The 22,447-nt window shown below is 38.4% G+C and overlaps 1 long non-coding RNA gene across 1 annotated transcript in view; it reads left to right on the top strand.

The window, feature by feature from the left end:
• LOC143681080 (uncharacterized) overlaps positions 1-22,135 on the top strand; it is a 109,817-nt gene extending 87,682 nt beyond the window's left edge. Inside the window, exon 3 of the long non-coding RNA XR_013174350.1 lies at positions 18,372-22,135. This is a non-coding gene — a long non-coding RNA (uncharacterized LOC143681080). The remainder of the gene's footprint in view (positions 1-18,371) is intronic.
• Positions 22,136-22,447: the final 312 nt, after the last annotated feature.

Here is a 22,447-nt window from a genome sequence, read left to right as displayed (position 1 = left end):
GGCCTGCCTCCTGCCCAATCTTGTGGCCTTCACTCACGGAGATGGAGACAGTTGCTGCCACTGCTGAGTCCAGAGCTGTTTCTGCCAACAGTCTTGCTGGCAGATGTTGTTCTGGCCATCGCCACACTCCTGCTGCTGTCAGGAGGGAGAGGCCAACACTGCTATGCTGGAGCAAACTCTGAGGTCTTGCTTGCAGCTCCTGGCCTGTCCAGCTTAGCACTCTTCAAGGGCATGTTGACAACACCTGCCATGACCACGGTGCTCTTACTTCCTCTTAGGTCCTTGGAGGTTGCTCCCGCTATTACTGCATGGTTCTGCCTTTGTTGTCATGCTCAAGGCGCCTGAGGTGATGGCCTTCGCTGCTGCACCTGCAATTGTCCCAGACACTGTCCCTCGGGCAGACTGTGCTTGTCCGCGGATGGTCACATCAGGCCTAGGTCTTTCTGTTTGCTCTCTTCTGCCCAGCAACAGCAGCAGAGGCCCAGACACCCTGGAGACCCCGGGGAGTCTGCTGATGTGGACTTGGTTCTCCATGGGTGGTTCTCAGAGACGAATGAGCTGTTCCCACTGGGCAAAGGTGTCTGTGGGCACTGAGGTGGGTTGTGGTCACAAGTATTACTGGGGCACAGGATGCTGTGGGGATCTGACCTCAGAGGAAAAATCTCTTCGTGGTTGTAGAGAATGAGAGTGGGCTCCTGACAGCGAATCCTGGTGCGAGAAGTCACCACTTGGCCTGCAGCCCTGACGCAGTCGTATCTATACGCTGCTGCCCTTTGGAGTTGTCACTGTCACACCGCCCTTTGTCCTTGTAAGCCCAGCTGTTCCCTCAGGGCACGATCACTGTCCTCTCCACTCCCCCAAATACCCCATCGCCTCCGCAGAGGGTTGATTGGCTCACCCTGCTAAGGATGGATGCAGGGCCATGTCAAAGTAAAATGGAAAATTTTGTGTAGATGCTTTTTTATTGTCCCCCAAATGTAAAAGATTTCCGCAACTAAACAAAGCTATAGGAATGCAAGATGATGGGACAAATTTGAATCATTTGGCTCATGGTTTAATTTTATTGAATAACCCATAGTGCACAGCTTTGCCCCTTAGCCTGTCCTTCCATACAATCTTATTGATGACCTCTAATAATAATAATATAAGTTATTGCTCCGAAGCACCATGCTGTCTATGTTCTCCCTATTATCATCAGATAATGATGAAGCTGGCACTATTGTCACTGTCCAGGTTGTGCCACTCGCCTCCCCTGGAGAACTACCAGGTGGTGGGGGCAGCATTCGAACCCAGGCCCAGCTGACACGACCGCCCCTGTTCTAAACTACACGGTACTTGGCCTCACAAAGTCGACTTGGGCCATGCACATGCTCTCAAATGAGACTCAATAACAGCCTTCCAGAAAGCCAGCAAGAATTATTGTGGGAAGTCACATAATTAACTCGGTGTGTGCATGTTATGGAGAACCCAGGACATCCCCTTCACACACTCCACAGTGGCCGGGCTGAATCGGGGATTAGACTTTACATGTGGCCAGCTGCTTTCCTCATTCTATTACATTTGCACAAACAACCTGTGTGCAGGGGACTAGTTATTCTCTCTTCACATTCCAGTCTTCAGTGAAATGGGGCGACCCTGGTAATGTACGATTAAATTCCAGTCACTACCAAAGGCCCTCTTATGCTAACTTCCCGTCATGCCGCAGCGGCTTGGGAAGCATTTATATCTGTGGGAGCATGTGCCCATTCCCCCCTGCATTGTTATAACTCCCACAGGGTGAATGATTTTGAAACAGTTACTTAAAAGTGCTGAGAATTAACTGCTCCCAAGTCTCATTCCCTTCAGCTTGATGTTATGCCTAAAATCCCACAGATTTCTTCAGGATAAATACTATTTCTCAAAATACACATACCTGTTCATGAGCAGATGAATGAATACACAAAACGTGGAATATCCATAGAATAGAGTATTATTTAACCATGGAAACGTATGAAGTATTAATGCATACTGCAATGTGGCTGACCCTTGAAACCATAATGCTAAGTGAGAGAAGACAGCCACAAAAGACCACATATCTTATCATCAATTTATATGAAATAGGCAGAATCGACAACTCTGTAAAGACAGAATACTAGTCATTGCCAGGGGCTGCAGGGAGGGCGATAAAAGGGTGTGACTGCTCATGGTTATGGGGTTTTCATCTGGGGGGTCATGAAAATATTCTGGAACTAGAGTGTGGTGATGATTGCACAACACTATGAATGTATTTCATGTACTGAGTGGTACAATTTAAAGTTATTTAAATGATAGTTTCAATGTTATGTGTATTTGTCACAGACAAAAAATACACATATCTGCTCAGAAACATTATGGTTGAAAACCATAGGTCTCAAGCAAATCCTCATTTCTTCTGTAAGGTGGGGACAGTAACAGCTGCCGTGAGGAGTCAATGACTCACGTAAGGTACTTACAGTGCCTGACTTGGCACTGTAATTAGCATTAATATTATTAGCATTAATATTAGCTGAATATTAGCTGTTATTAGCATTAAACACCAACACTCCTTTTAATCTGTGTGACTTTGCTCCTGAGAGTATTTTAAATTACTCCTCCTTTAACCTTTTTTGCCAGTTTTGTTCACACATCATACAATCCATCCTAAGTGTACAACCAATGGCCCTTGGTATAATCACATAGTTATGCATTCACCACCACAGTCGATAATGTAAGCATTCTCGCTTCTTCCAAAAAAAAATCCCATACTCCTTATAGCATCCTGTTGTTGAGGTTGAGCTTTGTAACAGATCCTTTGTTATAATTTTTGAAATCCCACAATATTTCATATGGAATTAAATAAAAAGATAGTTAACAAAATGTGCTGTTTTACTACCTCTACTTTAAACATATGTTAGGCACTTTCAAAACACTTAGGAAGTGGAGATATTTCAAAAAGCACTTAACATCGTCAACTATAAAGAGAGTAGTGAGGAATAAAATGCAGACACAGGACTACAATTATAGTATGAAGTATCTTCTAAATATGACCAGTCTGGGATAGAACCTCCTTCTCTTCCCCTTGTCAGCCTCTGCCCCTTGCCCTCTAGCCCACAGAGCAAGCCTGCATGTATGTCCCTTCCTGTGTCACTTCCGGGGGCAGTCTAGATTCCATTTCTATTTTTATTAATTTTTTTAACAAATGGGCGTTATAAGATGTGTGATTTTCTAAACTGTATTTTATCACATTTCAGCAATCTCTTTATTAGCTAAAAAGCCCAGATGTAGGAAAAATTTTTCTTTTAAGGGGTCGGTGGGAAAGTTGAAAGCATCTTTTTCACATTATCTACACACATGTATGGAAAGGATATGTGTTGTAATAACTTCTAAGTGGGTAGCCCAAGGAAGACTGAAAATAATGGTCTCCCTATTTCCATGGTGATAATGGGGTGCAAAATGACAGACACAGGCATGTGGCAGTGTTTAATTTGTGTGCAGTTTATGTAATGGTCAGCAGTGCTACAGCTTCATCTTGCAGAGATTTTTAGTATTGGTTAATTTTTCACAAAGTTCTTAGGTATAAAGAACTTACTAAAAATTATTATATAACTAGGAAAACTCTAAGGCTGGGGAAAAATATTTTACGTGCATCAGCATAGAGGAGAGACATGTATTCTTACCCAGTTTCCAGACAGGTAGTTCAAAGACCTGGACACATTTGAATGAAAGGAAGGTCAGATATACTGGACGAAGGTCCCTGGGACAATGTAATAAGTAAATACTTGTAAGTCATCTTCAATTTTTTTTCCCAAAGGGATCTGAATTCATTTAGCAGGATGAGTGTGTACTGAGAAAAGGAAAATACTCAGACCTTTAGAGGATCAAGAGACTGGCTCCGAACTGATTGATCTCTGACAATATCCAATATACGGTGGGGTCACCATAAAAGTATATGTAGTTTTGGTCTGATTATGTCTTATGGTGGACCCAGTAGGTCAATGGACCCACGCTATTATGTTCACAGTTCCCAAAAACGTAGAAGAAATGGCATATATTGTTGACCTGTGAATTGAGGGTTATTTTTATAGATAGGACCAAGTGGAAGACCTTGAAACTTCTCATCGCAAAAAGTTTCACTCACTGTACAGTTAGAGAGAACAGTCTCCACAAGACTTCCCTGACCTCAGACACAACTTGCAGTTTAGGGAGCTCCCAAAGCAATGCTGAAGTTGTGTAATTCACTAGAAGGGCTCACAGAACTTAATGCAAACTATTATAACCATGGTTACAATTTATAACAGGGAAAAATGCATGTTAAAATCAGCCAAGGGAAGAGAAACACAGGGCAGAGGGCTCTGTTCTAGCTGCTAGCTGCCAGAATGCCATATACCAGAAACAATATGGCTTTTAAAAGAGGGATTTTATTAAGTTACAATTTTACAGTCTTAAGGCTGTGAAAATGTCCCAATTAAAGCAAGTCTATAAAAATGTCCAAATTAAGGCACCAACAAGAGGTTAGCAGGCTGCTTAACCTCAGTGATGAGGAACTAGCAATTACTCCAGATCGCTTAGAACAGTGGATCACAGAGTGTGATCTGTAAACCAGCAGCATTAACATCAACTTGGAACTTGTTGAAAAATTTCCAGCCCCAATTTCCTAAAACTTACTGATTCATCAACTCAGGTTGGAGAGCAATCTGCATTTTAACAAGCCCTGGGAGCTATTTTGTTGAACACTAAAGTTTGAGAACTACTGCATTAACAAATCATATTCTTTGTGAGAGGGTGGAAGATAAACTTCACAGGAATTCAGTGGTCTGGTACCTTGGTAAAGTTTTAGGAATCTATTGTTCTGGGAAAGCTCTTCCAAAGTAGAAAGACAGATGGCTTCACTTTGAACTCCTCACCACTGTGAAAGATACAATCTTTTGTGGATTTGAGGCAAATAATGCCGTATTTCAGTGTGGCTCTTTGATTTACAAAGTAACCTGTAATGCTACCCAAACTGAGTGGAGCAGAGAGCTTTGCTACTGGGTTTTATGCTCAGTAGATCTCATGGTTATTGAAGTGTCTGTGACAGATTGGAAGGTTCTATTGAATTTCTGACGTATTCAAATAAAATTCCAGAGCTGACACTGATGGTTTTGGAGGAAAAAACCATACCTTTTCTGCACTAAACCACTGCCCCTTTGAGAAACAGCTCTTTGTTTGCTTTTGAAATCTAATAAAGATTGATGCTTGATCATCATGCACTGCTCATAATGAACTGATGTTATCTAATCCACACCATAAAGATGGATATGGCCAGCAGTTTTTGGTCATTGCATGGAAGCAGGTATATGAACTTAGCCTTTATTAGGTCCTGAAAACACAAGTTGCATGAGTTGGTGGCTCCACAACTCCTACTTCCACTATAATTGCACCATCTCTCAAAGCAATGCCATCCTCTGCAAATAAGTATTCGCTTAGAAAAACAGCTCCTGGATTGCTTCCTCTGATCAACTGGTAGAAGAAGAAAAACTAAGACCTGGTTTGTAGATGGTTCAGCATGTCATATTAGTAGGAGATTGGTGGATAGGAGGAAAGAGGAAGCCATTCTCCCCCTGCTTCTTGGAGACACCACAGGCAGAGGCAGCCACAGTGGCAGAGCCAGCTCCCCAGTGGGGATGTAAGTGTCTGGGATTTTGCTAAGTGGCAGCAGAGCAGTTCCAACAGCAGAAGTGGCAGCACCTTTCCCAGCAACAGCGAGAAGAAGTGTGGACTTCTCCATGGCAGAGCAGGCTCCTGGGCTGGAATCTGCTGCAGCGGTGGCAGGAGGTGGCAGGAGGTGGCAGCAGCAGCACTTCCAGATCAGCAGCAAGTGTGGTTGGGCTCTAGCTCAGGAGTGGTAGCAGCTTCTTGACCCTTCCAAACTTTTACATCATTACAACCAACTCCTTGCGTTAAAGTTCTTTCTAACTGGAATATGTACCAAGGCTTCTCTTTTCCTGGTTGGACATTGACTGATGTACCTAAAAATGCCTTTCCTCTAGTTCTTAAAACAATACTGAGAGAAATGTTATAATCCATTTTACAATAAGGAAAGAGACACAGAGATGTTAAGAAACTTGCCTGAAAGTATAGAACTGAGTGAAAGAATCCACAGTTGAACACTAGTCGGAAAATGGCTCTTTCACAATTTTATATAGACTACGAAACCACAGTGTGGCATGTTCTTTTGGCTGGTTGTACCTGTGGGGTAGAAAGGGAGCCACTGGTGACCATGCAACCTTTCTCTGTCATAATGTGCTAATTAAATGGTGCTCCTTGGAATTTTGTTACCACCCTTTTAAAAAATACCTTAAAAAGTGGCCTTACGGAGAAACAATGAAGTCTTCTTCTTTAGTAATGTCAGTATGTCTTTGATCAGGCCTAAACTGAAGCTTTGCACATGTTATATTTCTAGACTCGTTTAGGTTGGGGTTCATAGTAAAGAGCTGCTTCATTCCAACTCATTCTTTATTTTCTTGTGTGTGTGGTCCCAAGACTCGAAGGGATGGGGAGAATCACGACTAATGTTCAAATCCTTAAAATATTTATTCTATGAGTAAATACAGAAAAATGTATAAAGAACAGTGGGTCAGAAAACAAACCAGATTCTCTCTTTTTCCTTTTCTCCCACTCCCATAAATAACACCAATTAAAAATTATTATTGATATGTTCTTACATTTTGTGCTAAGTACATCATTCCCAATTTTTTGACTTTGGGGTTAGGAGTTCAGCTCTCAAAAACTTCTCATTTTCCAGCTAAGTTTGTTTGAAGTGGCTATTTACTGTTGTTTTTTGGCAGAGAGGTGTGTGTGGGGGAGATGACCTAAAATGAAGTTGGGTGTCGCACCCATCATACAGGACAGAAACCTCTCCACAGGGGTTGGCTGTCTGGCACTGATTATAACACAGACATTTATATTCTTCCTTCTTGAGAAAACTGAGGTTCTAATGTCACGTAAAAATATATTCAGATGAAAAGTTCTGTAATTGCTAGACTATAATGTAGATTTCTCTCTCAAGAAATAGCAGCATTTTATTGGGTTCAGAAAGAGTCTGTGGCAGAGTGTGGCCTGGATTGAGATTCTCTGCACCAAGAGTTGGGAAGACTCCTTTAGAAAGAGGGTCAGAGGATAAACCGAATACACAGCTGATGAATGCAATTTTTCCAAAGTATTGACAGCATGTCTGGGTAGCGGTACTATGATACCTTTAATTAATTTCCTAAAAATTTTCAATAAATATGCATTAGTTATAAAACTGTGTTTTCAAAATAAACAATTTCCAAGCACAAAGGCTTTCATAGCCAAAAGTGCTCTCAAACTAACAAGGCTTAGGACAGTTCTCGTCCGCCATGGTCCAGGGGCTCCCGACTCTTCCTCTAGAAGATATTGGTGTTCCAGGAGCTGATCACAGATGCATTCACTTCAGAGCAAACATTATGTTCCTTTCCAGAGTTACAGAAAAATGAACTAATATGTAATATAATTTATTTGGTCTTTGATTTTTTCATAAATATTCAAGGCTTGCTACCTTTTATACCTTTTGTCTACTGGTAGCAGAAAGCCAAAAATATTAAAGTAAAAATTGGAAAATGTGATTTCTCTAAATACTGTATGAACTATTGGTCCTATTTAGGGGTTCGGATCTACCAGATAACGCACGCATATTTCCTGAGAGTAAAAATGTTCCTACTTGAAGTGACGTCCTTGTCGATATCACTGTCGCATGATGTTCTGAGAAGGGCATCATCATTTTCTGGGGCTGAACCTCACCTGCATATGTGAAAGACTCTGGCAGAGTCAGTTTCAGATTCCATGGTAGTTACACCATTTATCTTATTGCCTTTTTGAAGATGCTCAGAAAACTAATAAAATGTATCTGCCCTCAAGCTCACTTCACAAGTTCCTTAGAAATTCCTACAAGGCCTGCATCTTTTCCATTTCTCAGCTGCTTGAGATGAAATGAAAGGAAGGACAGTGATTTCACATGTTTCTAAGAAGTCTCTAACAGAGCTACGCATAAATTCCTATTCTCTAAGCCCAGAGATTGCACACTGTGTCTCTTTTATCAAGACCTGGGAATAAACAGGACATTCTCTCTCGTGTCTATTATCTATCTGAAGAGTTAACAGTAATGACTGTGAGTAGAGAAATAGTGGGTGATATTTTCTATGTATTTTCTTGTAGCTTTTTCTAAGATGTTCACAATAAGCGTATAAAGTATTTTTATGCTTACTTACTGAACAAATAAAATATTTAAACTTAGTTGATATTTTTGGAATAGATAAGCAAAAATTGAGCAAGCCTAGAACAACATTCCCTAGCAGAAAGAGCCAGGGATTTAGATGACTGAATTTTTCAAGACTTCTTCCAACTCTAAAATATTGGGTTCTCTAAATGGTTTCTCAAGGGTGATGATAACATTCTCACAATAACTGGTATCTTCCCATAGAGTTTAGGATAGCATAAAACACTCAGCAATCAAATTTATGTATCATTTATAAAACATTTATTTTATTGAGCTGTGTCATCCAAAAAGGTATCAGCAAGATTAATGATTTTTACCGTGGAAACAGCAAATCGCTGGCTTTGGCGTCAGAGTATGTGGATTTAAAGTCACTGACTAGCTATGTGACTCTTAAGAAATCACTTAACTTTGTCAATCTTCAAAATGGGGCTAAGAATAGTTCCCACACCAAAGGATTATTATGAGGATCAAATGAGATAATGTACATCTAGCCTTTAGTCTTGGAATCAAGAAATTAGGATTTAAGGGGTGATTTTGGTTATTGAATCATAAAATAGATATTCCTTTTTGCTTTCTGGTATATTGGACAGAGGGAAATTCCTGATCTTTATAATTGTAATCCAGCTGCCTTGTTCTCTGATGATGATGTACAACCCTTATCGTCTGCCCCTTGTGGTTGCAGAAATCTTGTGACTAACCTTCACTTATACCCACTTATTCAGTTTTCCACCTTTAGAGTTTTGTAATCACTAAAGACACTCCTAGTGTTCATTAATGAAGGGTCTTGGGTCAGCCCAGAATTAACCCACCCGAAATCTGAAGTTATTTTGATAACCGAGACTGGATCTAACCAAAGTGGGCCCACCTGACATGTGCAGTAGCTTAGACTTCAACCTACAAGTCATCTAGACCTCATTCTGCCATTTTCTCTCATTTGTTCTGTGACTAAGCATGGAATCAATCTGCGCATGCTCAATAATTAGATCACCTCTAATTACATCATCTGGGGCCACTGTGCCCATTATCCTAAACCTGCCCGTCTTTTTCTCTAATAAAACTATCAGAATTACTGCAGTTCAGGGAGACAGATTTTGGGCCCCTGAGCCATCTGCTGTCCTACTACGCATCTAGCAATAAACTCTTTCTCTCTTTGAAACCTGGGTGTCTCAGGAATTGATTATTGAGCACATTGGGCAAAAAAATCCATGGCTTTTGTCTGGTAACAATCTTATCCAGTAAGAGAAGGGCCACAATCATAAAATATAGTTGAATCTCTTTACATACACAGTTTTAAAATGTTATTTTAAGGAAGAAAATTTAAAACCTGGTTTAGGGCTTAGAGAAGTCAAATTGCCAAAAATATATTCTGATGTGCTGTTTATTGCACTTCTACTCAGTCGGCTACTTCCACCCTAACCGTGGGAATTTCTAATTTAAGAAGCCCTGCATCTGTTACATTTACCTGGCTTTGACCTTTTGCCTAGACCTTTGTCTGCATTAGGCAAAGAACAAGAAGATATAAAAAATTATTGTCAATGTATCTGTGAGTCTATACTCCTGATCCACACTAGGTCTCTCCTACCCTCCACTCTTTCAAGGGTGTCTAATTCAGCACTGCATTCACCATACCCAGCACTGATTTCCAGGACAAACCAGGACTTTCTCACTAAATGATCTGAATTCTGCCACCAGGATGGTTGCTGCTTTTCAGATGATAGCTAAATCAGCTGCTGGCCTGCTCCGGCCTGTAAGAACCGCAACCCTTCGTTTTATTTTTGTTTCATCCTCAGCAAACTGATCCTTTTCTCTGCCGGTAAAACTGAAAACTCACTGACTACTGAAATGAAGTGGGCCCAGTCACACCGCCATTTTGTCAAGGACCTTACCGCTTGCTCCTCTAGCGAGGGTGCCATCCCACCCATCCATGGGAAGAAGGCCTAAGACAAGTAGGTCAAAGGGCTCAGCTCCCACCCCTCACTCCAAACAGAGAAGTTCATCAATGGCTTTTTCATTGGGCTTCTGATTTTAGAACCCAGAGGGGTTAAGTGACTCACCCAAGATCACTTAGCTAATTTAATGCGGAGCAGAACCAAAACTCCAGATTCTTAATCTCTAGTTCAGTTCTCTCTTTAAATCATACTGTCTCCTCGCATTCAAGATATCTATAAGCTAAAAATTGTAGGACAAGAAAGGATTCCTGAATTAACCAAGTATGGTGACCTCTTCTTCAATCTTTGCTCTCTTAACACAAAATCACTTTACTTGGTTCCTTCAAAATGCCCTGGCTGAGTCCTTCATGTAGGATACAAAGATTTCATTTTTGTATGAATCTCATAGGGATCTTTTTCGTTTTTAAAGTCTGTTTATATGGAAAGTGCTTTTGAACTGAAAACATAAAATGAAGGTGGAATCATTGCTTTTTACTACTCCTGGTTCACTAAAATATGAACCTGATGTCTCGGATTTAACTTTTCTCCGCTGAGTCTGGGCTATATATCTGTACACAAAATCATTGCTTGCACAGAAAACTTATTCAGTGGATGTTTAATAAATACTTATTGATGACATAGGGCACCCACAGAGCATAAAATAAAATGGCTTCAGTCTATTCATAAAAACTTTAATTTGTATAACTTCGTATAAATATTCAGGAGTCAACATTGTGGCATAGACTGCTATCTGAGCACCAAAATCTATTTATTTCCTCTTTTCCTAGGCACAGAGGTAGATTGCTTTTCCCAGCAGTTAGGGTGGCCAGTGACTGAGCTCTGGTTGATGAAATGTCAGTGAAGTGCTAGGCTCAGCTTCTGTGCCAGGCCTACAAAAACCTTCCATGTGTGCTCTTTCCTCGCTTCCTCATTCCAGCAATCTGGAGTGGAGGATGACCTTGAAAGATGTGTGCTGAAGGTCGTGGAGCCTTTGTCAGTCTGAGACCCTGATAGCTGTGTGAAAAAGAGTAGCTCCGCTGGTATGCTCACCACTTAGGACTTTTATGTGAGTATAATTTAAGTAGACTTTTATTGTGCTTGAGTCATTATATATATTTGGGGGTCTATAACTATGGTTAACAGACAACCTGAATTAATGCAGATTACAAGTGAATATTCCAGATAAGGAAGCTAGCTTGGGTGAGAATGGTGAAGACTTCTCAAAGTCTGCGAGAGGAAAGCAATGCAACCAGGGAAAAAAAAACCCCTCAACTTTATTAATTCCCTATCAATCAATATGTTTCTCCATGTTTTATCAAGCTCCTTTGATGTTTCTATTAAATCATTTATCAGTGACGGTGAAATGGTAAATATTTTACATACATAAAATACACAGTGCACATTTAAGTACGAAAATAGCGTAATGAGTTCTCAAAGAACCAAATTCAACATGCCCAAGCATGTATTCAACCAGGCACTTTCTCTTATAAGCACAAAGAATGTGATTATTAGTTCTCAAGAGCATGATTTTAAAAGCCATGGGGAAAAATTGAGAGAAATGGTCTAGCTCTGAATGGAATTTCTTGCTCCTTGAAGTGTGTTCTGTAGTTCAGCGTGCATTTTTGACGATTTTGATAGTATTTCCTCTTATAGACCCCCAAATTATATAATGACTCAAGCACAATAAAAGTCTACTTAAATTATGCTCACATAAAAGTCCTAAGTGGTGAAATTAGGCCATTTTAAAACTCTGTTGCTCTATAGAGACAACTTTTTAAGATCATTAATGATTAGCAAATGAAATTTAGCAGTAAGATCCACTTTCAACTTTAATGGCTAGCATTTGATCAAATTATGATTTCTGCTGTGGGATGTATAGAGAATTTTCTAGATTTATCAAAACTGGTGATGATGATTAGATCCATCTACTTTTTCTAATGAGAATATGTTATACCATGCATTTGAATAGTGGGCTATTACTATGATCATGTTAGAGCTTCACAGCCTACCTATGAAGCAGGAAGAGAAATTCAGTCAACTTTATGGATAAGAAAAGTAAGGCCAAAAGCAATTTTCACAAGTCTCCACAGTTGGTAAGAGTTCCAAATGATCTTTTTCTTCTTATGTCATTTGGTTTATATGTGCTTCTCTGCATTTTCTCCATTTCAAAGAAATGATCTGCCAAACAAAAAAGAATTAAGGGAGCTTTAGACCTATTAGTTCTGGTAATTCAAGATTGAAAGGATCCAGGGAGACCAGTAAAGAAAATACATTAAGAGGCAGAACTCATGATTATGGCTTTCTAATTTGGCAAAATATATGACAGAGTGCTTTCAGAGGCTTGGAAAATAAAATGAGCTAATACATATAAAAGCATCTAACACAGTGCTTGGCATTTTGTTAGATGTTCAATAAAGGCTAGTTGAAGCTGAATCTTCATAAAGTATTGTGTGTAAAATCATTTCAGCAAAACTCTTCTGTTCTGAGTCTGTGGAAGATAAACTTCTGAGAATGCATTACTCAGAGGTCATTGATAGTGTGCAGAAGAGTTAATAAAATCATGCTAGAGGCAGAACAAAGAAGGCAGCCTCGGGTAGCTGGGTTCCTTTTCTATCCTCAGAAATATAAACAATCTTCAAATTCCTTCTGCATTGTGAGACACACAGAGGAAAATGTGTTCTCTGAAAGTAGCAAAACATTGTGATCCTTTCTTTATTTGAGGGTTGTGGTACACGTATCTCTAGCTGTATGATTCTAGTTGAATTTGAAATAGCGTTTTTAAAGAAGCAAGAACATCAATGCCTTCTTTATTCCTCAGTAAAGTTTTTTGTCCTGAGACCAATTTTTCTTTCATTTAACTTATATCAGCATCTCATGGCTGCTAAACACTTGCTTATTATTATGGTTATGATGGCATTGGAGAAGAACTGAAGATCAGGCATCATAAAATGAGGTTTTTAGTCCTGGCTCAAATATTAAGTCTTGTGTTATCTTGGGAAATTCATTTTACTTCAAAGAGTCTCAGTTTTCACACCTATAAATGAGAAACTTGGATAAGCTGATTTAGAGATCTTCTCAAAGGCTAATATTTCCAGACCAACTAAAACCTTCCCTTATGTTGTGTCAAGCACATAATTGTGCATCAAAGAACTTCATCAAGAAAGTAAAAAGACAGCCTACACAATGGGAGACAATATTTGGCAACGACATATCAGATAAAGGTCTAGTATCCAGAATTTATAAAGAGATTGTTCAACTCAACAACAAAAAGACAGCCAATCCAATTACAAAATGGGAAAAAGACTTGAACAGACACTTCTCAGAAGAGGAAATACAAATGGCCAAAAGGCACATGAAGAGCTGCTCAATGTCCCTGGCCATTAGAGAAATGCAAATCAAAACCACAATGAGATGTCATCTCACACCCACCAGAATGGCCATTATCAACAAAACAGAAAATGACAAGTGCTGGAGAGGATGTGGAGAAAGAGGCACACTTATCCACTGTTGGTGGGAATGTCAAATGGTGCAACCACTGTGGAAGGCAATTTGGCGGTTCCTCAAAAAGCTGAATATAGAATTGCCATATGACCCAGCAATACCATTGCTAGGTATCTACTCAGAGGACTTAAGGGCAAAGACACAAACAGACATTTGCACACCAATGTTTATAGCAGCATTATTTACAATTGCAAGGAGAAGGAAACAGCCAAAATGTCCATCAACAGACGAGTGGCTAAACAAACTGTGGCATATACGTATGATGGAATATTATGCAGCTCTAAGACAGAATAAACTTATGAAGTATGTAACAACATGGATGGACCTAGAGAACATTATGCTGAGTGAGACTAGCCAAAAACTAAAGGACAAATACTGTATGCTCTCACTGATATGAACCGACATTAGTGAATAAACTTGGAATATGTCATTGGTAACAGAGACCATCAGGAGATAGAAATAGGGTAAGATACTGGGTGAATGGAGCTGAAGGGATACAGACTGTGCAACAGGACTGGATATAAAAACTCAGAAATGGACAGCACAATACTACCTAACTGTAATGTAATTATGTTAAAACACTGAATGAAGCTGCATGTGAGAATGCTAGAGGGAGGAGGGCTGGGGACATAAATGAAATCAGAAAGATAGATGTTAAAGATCGAGATGGTATAATCTAGGAATGCCTAGAGTGTATAACAATAGTGAAATGTACAATGTACAAATTTTTTAAATGTTTTTGCATGAGGAATTTTTTTACAAACATTTTAAAGAATTTGGGAGAGAGACACTTCTTGCCATTTGGATCCTATAACCAACAAATACTTAATACGTCTTCTTTTTTCAAAACCCAGGATTAAAATTCCAGAACATCTTTGGAGGACTCTGCTTTTTTTTTCTTTCTCTTGCCCTTGCTTCTCTGTCCTGAAAGTTTTTCATTTTAAGTTTGATAGTAAACTGTCTTAGCATTTTCTGCTTCATCCCTTTTCCTATTTCCCCACCTTGGCCCTCATAAATTCCCAGTCCTGCAAAGGGAAGAGGTGAGCATAGCAGGGGCTGAGGGTGGCTAATGAATACCTGACCACAAATGGAAGGCTTGGGGAAATGCTACCTGTTGAAATTTGAAGTAGTAGATGGACTGTAAACCATTCTGGTGCTATGCTCCTGCATGGGTGCCATTTACCACTTCAAGCAACTGCAGTAAAAAGAGTCTCTTGATAGGTATAATTTTTTTTTCTTTTAAGAAACTGGTAGCTCTCTATTACTTGATATTTTTGACTTAAGTTGAAATTCAGTCCTTGAAGCTCTTCAGAGTTAGTAAAAAAACTCCTTCCTGCAGAAAGTGGGTAGGAAAAGAAAGTTCCTGTTTCTTCTGTGATGATAAAGTAATCTCCTCTCCCTTTTCAACAATCTTCTTTTAGTGATTCTATATTCATTTCAATGAGGTTAAAAAAAATCTAATGGTAATAGTAAAAGATTGTAGCTTCTATGCTCAATTCATGTGCTAGGTTATGTTCGAGTTGAAATCTTCCCCTGGCTTGCTTACTAAATACAGCTCACTAAAGAGCCATTTTTTCACTGGAGGAAACTTGGCTCTCCTCCTCCTCCTCCTCCTCCTCTTCCTCTTGGTCTTTCTCCTCCTTTCTGTCTCACTCTCTTTACTTCATATGGAGACTGTAGGAAGCAAAGGGTTGACCAATTGCGTTGTACACAGCAAGTACTGATTTGCTAGTCATCAAATGATAATCTGAACGAATGGATTAATAGATTTTGCTTTTTAAACTTATTTTTCTTAACTTATTTAGTCAGCATTTATGTTAACTTTTTATTAAAAAGAATTATTTAAAAACATACTAGCAGCTGGAGTATGAGTAGGATATGATACTATTTAAAGATTATACCATAAGAGAGAAAATTTACATGCAATCATCAGTAAGACATCATCATAGAGGGCTGAAAATAATAGAAAAGAAGTCTATGATATGTAACTGAGATGTCTGTACTTAACAAACACAAAGAGAAGAGTCTGAAAATCAGTGATTTTCTTAACCCTGGGCAAAAGAAGTTTGTCTATCGTAACTGGACGTGTACATATGACTATATTTCAGTGTAGTAATTTATTTAAGCAAGGGTAGAACTTCATCCCCCCCATAACAATTGTTTCATCTAGAATTTGTTTAACCATTCAAAGTCAGACTCAAATATTTATCTGTATGTCTAATAACGAAATATCTTGGCAATTAGAAACCAATCTAATTTTCTTCCAAATACCACCTATGCTGATTTGAAAGTGTTGTGTACCCCAGAAAAGCCGTGTCCTTTAATCTTGATTCTATATTGTAAGGTGGAAACCTTTGATTAGATTGTTTCCATGGAGATTGACCACTCAATTGTAGACAGGAACTTTTGATTAATTACTCCATGGAGATGTGACATGCCCAATTGTGGGTGTGGCCTTTTGATTGGATGGTGATGTGACTCCCCCAACTTCTCAGGAAATGGAGTCCTTTAAGATGGAAGACATTTGGAGAAAACTCATTTGCTTCAGAGCCAACAGAGACACAGACATTTGGAATGCTTGGAGTGCTGACAGAGAGCGGAGACATCACCATGTGCCTTCCCATGAGATGCTAAGCAAGCCAGAACCCAGAGTTGTGTCTTGGAGAAGCTAAGTGAAGGCCCACATATGTTGGAGAGAGGAAACCAGTGGCATCTGAAGCTGGAAGCAATGGAGCTGGGAGAAAGCTATGTGCCTTCCCGTGTGACAGACATTGACCTTTCTTTCAACAGTACTTCAAAATACTATTGTAAATCGTGTTTATATGTATATATATATATATATATATATATAAAATGGATGCCTTAGTTTGGACATTTTTATTGCCTTAGAACTGTAAACTTGTAATTTAAGAAATTTCCTTTTTAAAGTCACTCCATTTCTGGTGTATTGCATTCTGGCAGCATTAAGCAAATGAATACAGCACCCATTGATCAAATTTAGGCACAAATGCCAATCTTTTTCATTAGTCATTGATCTGATCTTACTCTTAATAGCCATAGTAATTTATTAGTTAAATTCTGCTATGGCTTAGGGCCACTTGTGTGCTTGATATAGCTATTATACTGATGAATATTAATCATACCCAACATTTGTACAATACTTCATAGCAGAGGAAACAAATTGGGGCTCACAGACTGAAATGCAGCAAAAATTTTATTTAATAATTTTTTATTGATTGTCAACATTTAAAGATGAAATATTTTGTATAAAATTGGGATCTCTACATTTCCTGAGAAGTTGGGTGGTCTTGTGTTGCAGGACCCTCATTCCCAGCATGAAGACTGCTTCATGACAATAATTGATAAAATCTACCTTTTCCTTTGCTTTTGATGGTATACCCTCCAGTTTGCATTCTGTTTACTTCATTCAATTATGTTACTCTCCAGTCTTCATGAAAATTTGGGTTCTCAATCATTACATTTCAGTTACAAAAACATCTGAAGGGTAAAAGGTACATATTCAATACCTAAAGATTGAAGATCAGAGAAATAAATTATATAAAGTCAAATAATTAGTCAATGATAGAGCATATTTCTGACTTCAACTTCCACTCTTTCTACTCAAATAATGCCAATAACAATATTTCTAAAGGCCTTCAGAATCCAACAGAAATTAAAGTTGAGAGATTGAGTTATTTTTTTTTATGTTTAAGGAAAAAGTTTTGTCAATTTTTACAAAATGCGTACTGGGATTTTGATTGGGATGGCATATAAATCTATAGGTCAGTTAAGGAGAATTGAATCTTCTAATCTATGAGCATAGTACTCTTTATTTCAGTCTTCTTAATTTACCATAGTTATATTTTATAATGAGTATATTGGTCTTATATATATACATATATATATATAATTTATACTTATTTCATATTATTATTAAGGCTATTGTAAATGGTATTTTTATTTCAATTTCTGACTGTTCATTGATTGTACATAAAAATACTGTGGATTTTTGTATATTTGATTTTTATTTTGTAAATTTGCTATTTCTCTGATTAGTTCTAGCATTTTTAGGTTTTTCAGCATACATGATTGTGTCATCTGTGAATAAAGACAGTTTTACATTTTTCTTTTTATATCTTTGCGCATATTATTTATTTTTCTTGCAATGCCTATGGTACAATGTCAAATAGGAGATGTGACAGAGAACATCTCTATGCTTTGTTCTCCATGTTATGGGGAAAGCATTTAGTCTTTCATCTTGAGGTGTCATGTTAACTGTTGGGTTTCATAAGTTCCTTCATTCAGTTGAAAAAAATCACCTCTAATCGTCATAGTCTGCTGAGATGTTTAAGCTTTGTTAGTAGGGGTCTAGAGCTTCTTTTAGACTAGGGATGGTTTATCCCTAGTCCTAAAGAGATACTGTCTGATGACCCAGGTATTACAAGTTTATTTTCCTCTTTGAATGATGGGAATATGAAGTAGTCCCAGACATGTGAGCTTCAGGTGGTTCGAAGCTGTACATACCCCAGAAAAACATGTTCTTAAATTTAATCCATTCCTGTGCATGTAAATTCAGTGTAAGTAGGACCTTTTGATGAGGCTACTTCAGTTAGGGTGTGACCCACTTCATTCAGGATGGCTTTTAATCCTATTATCGGGGTCCTTCATAGGTGGAATACAGAGAGAGAGAGAGGGAAAGCACCACAAAAGCAAGAAGCTGAAATACATGAAACCTGAAAGGGAAGGGAGAGACCAGCAGATGCCATCATGTGCCATGCCACGTGGAAGAGGAGCCAGGGCTTGCTGGCAGCTGCTCATCAGGAAGAAAGAACTGTCTTGATGGTGTCTTGATGTGAAAACTTTGCTCAGCCTCAGAACAGTGAGCTAGTAAATTCCCATTGTTCAAGCAAAACCATTTCATGGTACTTATTTGCTTTAAGTAGCCTAGGAAACAAAAACATTTGGCTTACTCTCCACCCCCGCCCCCCTCATTGGTTCTATTCCTGTGTTTGGGGAATTTGTTCTTAAGCATGCTCAGATCAGTACACAGCTAAGAATTGAAGAAATCTTTCTGTAACTCTCCAGAGCTCCTTTCTCTCTGGTAGCCTGCCCCACAAATTTTATTAAACCTGACCTTTCTGAAATCTGATCTGTATCTCCATAACACAGTAAGACTGCCAGGCTGTGTTTTGGGCTTCCTCTGTTGATGCTTGGAAACTGACTGTAGGCAGTAAGCTGGGCCAATCATATAACATACCTCTTTGTTTTCTCATGGATGACTATTCTGAACTGCCTGTTGCCTAAGGTCCAAAATTGTTGTTAATGCATTTTGCCCAGTTATCTAGTTCATGGAGGGAGGATAAAAAATAGTACTTGTTACTCCACCATGCTCAGAAGCAAAAGTCAGTTTGGTTTTATCTCAGTTAGAATTATAGTAGAAACCTAGAGACTTAAAATGGTTATGCATGTTTGTCATTTTTCTAGTATTGTGTATAAAAAAACTTAATTTGGTGCACAGCAGTACAATCCAATGTTGTTTGATGGACTGACTTATTCATAAAACTACACTTTGACTTATTCATAAAACTACACTTTAATCATAAGACAAGATTAAAGTATAGAAAAATGCACTCAATAAACTGTACTTTCTATGTGCAACATCAGGAAGTACGGAATATGCCCCAAATTGGAAAAATAGATGACCACTTTTTGAAAGATCTATGTCATCAAAATGAGAAGTGAATTAAATGAAAGCCCCCCCAACCAGCCCATGTAGCTTTTTGAAACTTCCTTCGTGGCAACAACTTTTTCTTTGTTGTAAGACATTTAGTCTTTAGAAGTGTTCTACTTTCTGTTTTAATTGTTAACCTTGAAAGTCATCCCCACTGAACAAGAGTATAAAATAGCTGCTCAGAAAAACTCACTTTGGGTTAACTTTAATTATCTGCTCCCTTGTGGTTAAAGTCCTGGACAAAGTACTGAAATTTTGTCTTAATTGGAGTTGGGGGTAGACAAGAGCTCTATAGCATGGATGACTTGCTAAAGTTAGGTTGTTCGGAAAAGTGTTTGCATACCTCATGTTACTCTGAACAGCTAGGATCTAGCATAAGGGTGGGAAGAGGGGATAGAAAGATGGCAGGAAGGGGAAGTTATTCAAAGAGCAGAGGAGAAAGCAAGAGTGAAGATGCTGGAGTTAGCCAAATTTTGCATTTTGGCTTTGCCACGTACTGTTATGCAAACTTAAGCAATTTTTTTTAGTTTCTACAAACTTTAGTTTCCTCACTTGTTAAAAAAATTATGGTACCAACCTTACAGGGTTACTTTGAGGTTAAAATGAAATAATGTATGCAAAGCACTTAGCACTCTGCCTGGCAAGTATTAAGCATTTAATACATGTTATCTAATATTAGTTTGAAGGGAGAAAAACACCAAAGCCAAATCTTACTTAATTTGTCTAGCATAGACCCTCATAATTACAATGTTAAAGCCAAAAAATTAGGATAATATTATGTAATAAGTGAACAGTAAGAGGTCCTCATAACTACTCTTCCTTTAGTGTCAGCTCAGAGAGATAAAAATAAAACGGTGAATCTATGAGTATGTTTGTCCATCATCATCATCATATCATCTATCTATCGTCTATCTAAAGGTCTGTTCAAATAATCAATTGCAGTGGTTTCTGAAATGAAAGTCAACTAAGCATAGTCATTTAGCAGTGAGTGTTTTTTTTTTTAATCCAACTGTTTAAAAATTTAATTTTATGTTAATTCTCTTTGGTCTGAGGTTTCATTTTCTTCTTTTATTTTTTCAAAATTATTCTACAGGTCCTTTAAAAATTACATAAAATACCTTGCTCAAATTATCTGCTGTTTTATGCCTTGTAGTAGAGAGCAAGTCCAGACATATCAGAAATAATTGGACCAAATGTTTTTTTTGTTTGTTTGTTTGTTTTGCGTAGGCAGGCACCGGGAATCGAACGGACCAACTGTTATTCTGGAAGCGAGAGTGAACTTTGTTTAAAAAGTAGGCAGAAAGAAAATGAGATTTTTTTTGAGGTCTGACAAACAAATGATAGTTTTCATCCAGAACTGCATTCAGATCTAATAGAATTTCAGTGGTAGTGAAGAAAGATACTAGAAAACTGATGCTATGTGGAACATTAATATTAATCACTCAATATTAGACCATTCCAGTGACCCTTTTAATCTCCACTACAGGCTCCCTGGGGCTCTGTCTATTCACCTTAAAATGTGTACATGCACCCCCACACACATATGCCCGTGTACACATACAGGCAAATTCTACCCAAATTCTTTTTTTTTTTTTTTTTACTTTTACATGGGCAGGCACCGGGAATCGAACCCGGGTCCTCTGGCATGGCAGGCGAGCATTCTTGCCTGCTGAACCACCGTGGCCTGCCCTCTACCCAAATTCTTAACTGCTCGCTTTCACATTATCCTAAAAGAACTATCAAGGGGCTTAGAAGGTAACATGTGAAGATTAATAATGGAGGGAGGGGTTGTCTTATTTTCCAAGGGCTACTGTAACAAATGAGCTCAAACCAAATGACTTAAAAAACAAAAATTTATTTTCTCACAGTTCTGGAATGTTGAATCTTGTTTGTATCTCATCAATATCATCATTTTCATAGCCTATCTCTATTCAAAAAAAGAGATATAGGAAAAAAATTTAAGTGTTCTCACTATTACACCCTTTTTGAGGAGTCATAAATTGTGTTCCAAGGGTTGAATGTCCTGCCAATGTTTTGTATAGTATACATGCTTTTAAAATCATTGCCAAATATTATGGAGATTTAACTCAAGATCTGAGTTCTTGATTTTTAAAAAAGTTCAGAATGACTAGCAACAAGGGGCTTTAATTTCCACAAAGCAATCAGCCAGGACTGAGCAGTGATGTCTTCTCTGAACAGAGAATCCTCTCTTCTGCTTACCACAGACCTACTGAGCAGGTTACCTGGCCCCTGCTGCATTTATGTTTATGGCTTCTCTTCCACAGTTTGATTACCATCCTAAAAGAAAAATTTCATGGGGCTGGCATGGGTGCAACTGTCACCCAAGGGGACACCCTAGCAATCCCTAGGATGGAAGAGTAGAATATTTTATTCATTTATGTATTTGCTCACCCATTCACTCAACTATTATGTACAAATGACTATGATAGCTGTTGAAATACTGATGGACAAGATTCACTTTCTCCTTGGTTTCAAGGCACTTATAATCTACTGGGATACACTGAGTAAGTAAATAAACAATTATAAAATAGGCTGTGAAGAATGCACTGTGAGACAAGTGTGGTAAATGTGCTTGCAGTGGGCTCTGAAGCCTATAGAAGGAGCAACCAAGCCAAATTTGAGATGATCAGTAAAAACTTTCTATGAAAGTGTCATTACACTGATACCTAAAGAATGACTGGCAGACAGGAGAAAAGAGGAAGCGTTGTCCTGGCAGAGAAAATAACACGTGCAAAGATCTGGAGGTGAAAGAGAGTTTTGGTGAACTTAAGGAAAAATAAGAGGTAATATTGGTTGGAGTGTAGATCTTAAGGCATAGTGACTGGTATGACTATGGAAAGATGTACATGAGTCAAATATTATAAAGAATCTTTTTTTTTTTTTTTTTTTAAAGGAAAGACAGAGAGAAGGAAGGAAGGATAGAAGGAAGAAAGGGAAACATTTTTAAACATTTTCTTGTTTTATTGTATTCTGTTTCTCCGTTTTTGTTACATG

This window comes from Tamandua tetradactyla, chromosome 4, assembly GCF_023851605.1.
Source record: "Tamandua tetradactyla isolate mTamTet1 chromosome 4, mTamTet1.pri, whole genome shotgun sequence".
NCBI lineage: Eukaryota > Metazoa > Chordata > Mammalia > Pilosa > Myrmecophagidae > Tamandua > Tamandua tetradactyla.
This window is presented reverse-complemented; position numbering and strand designations above follow the sequence as displayed.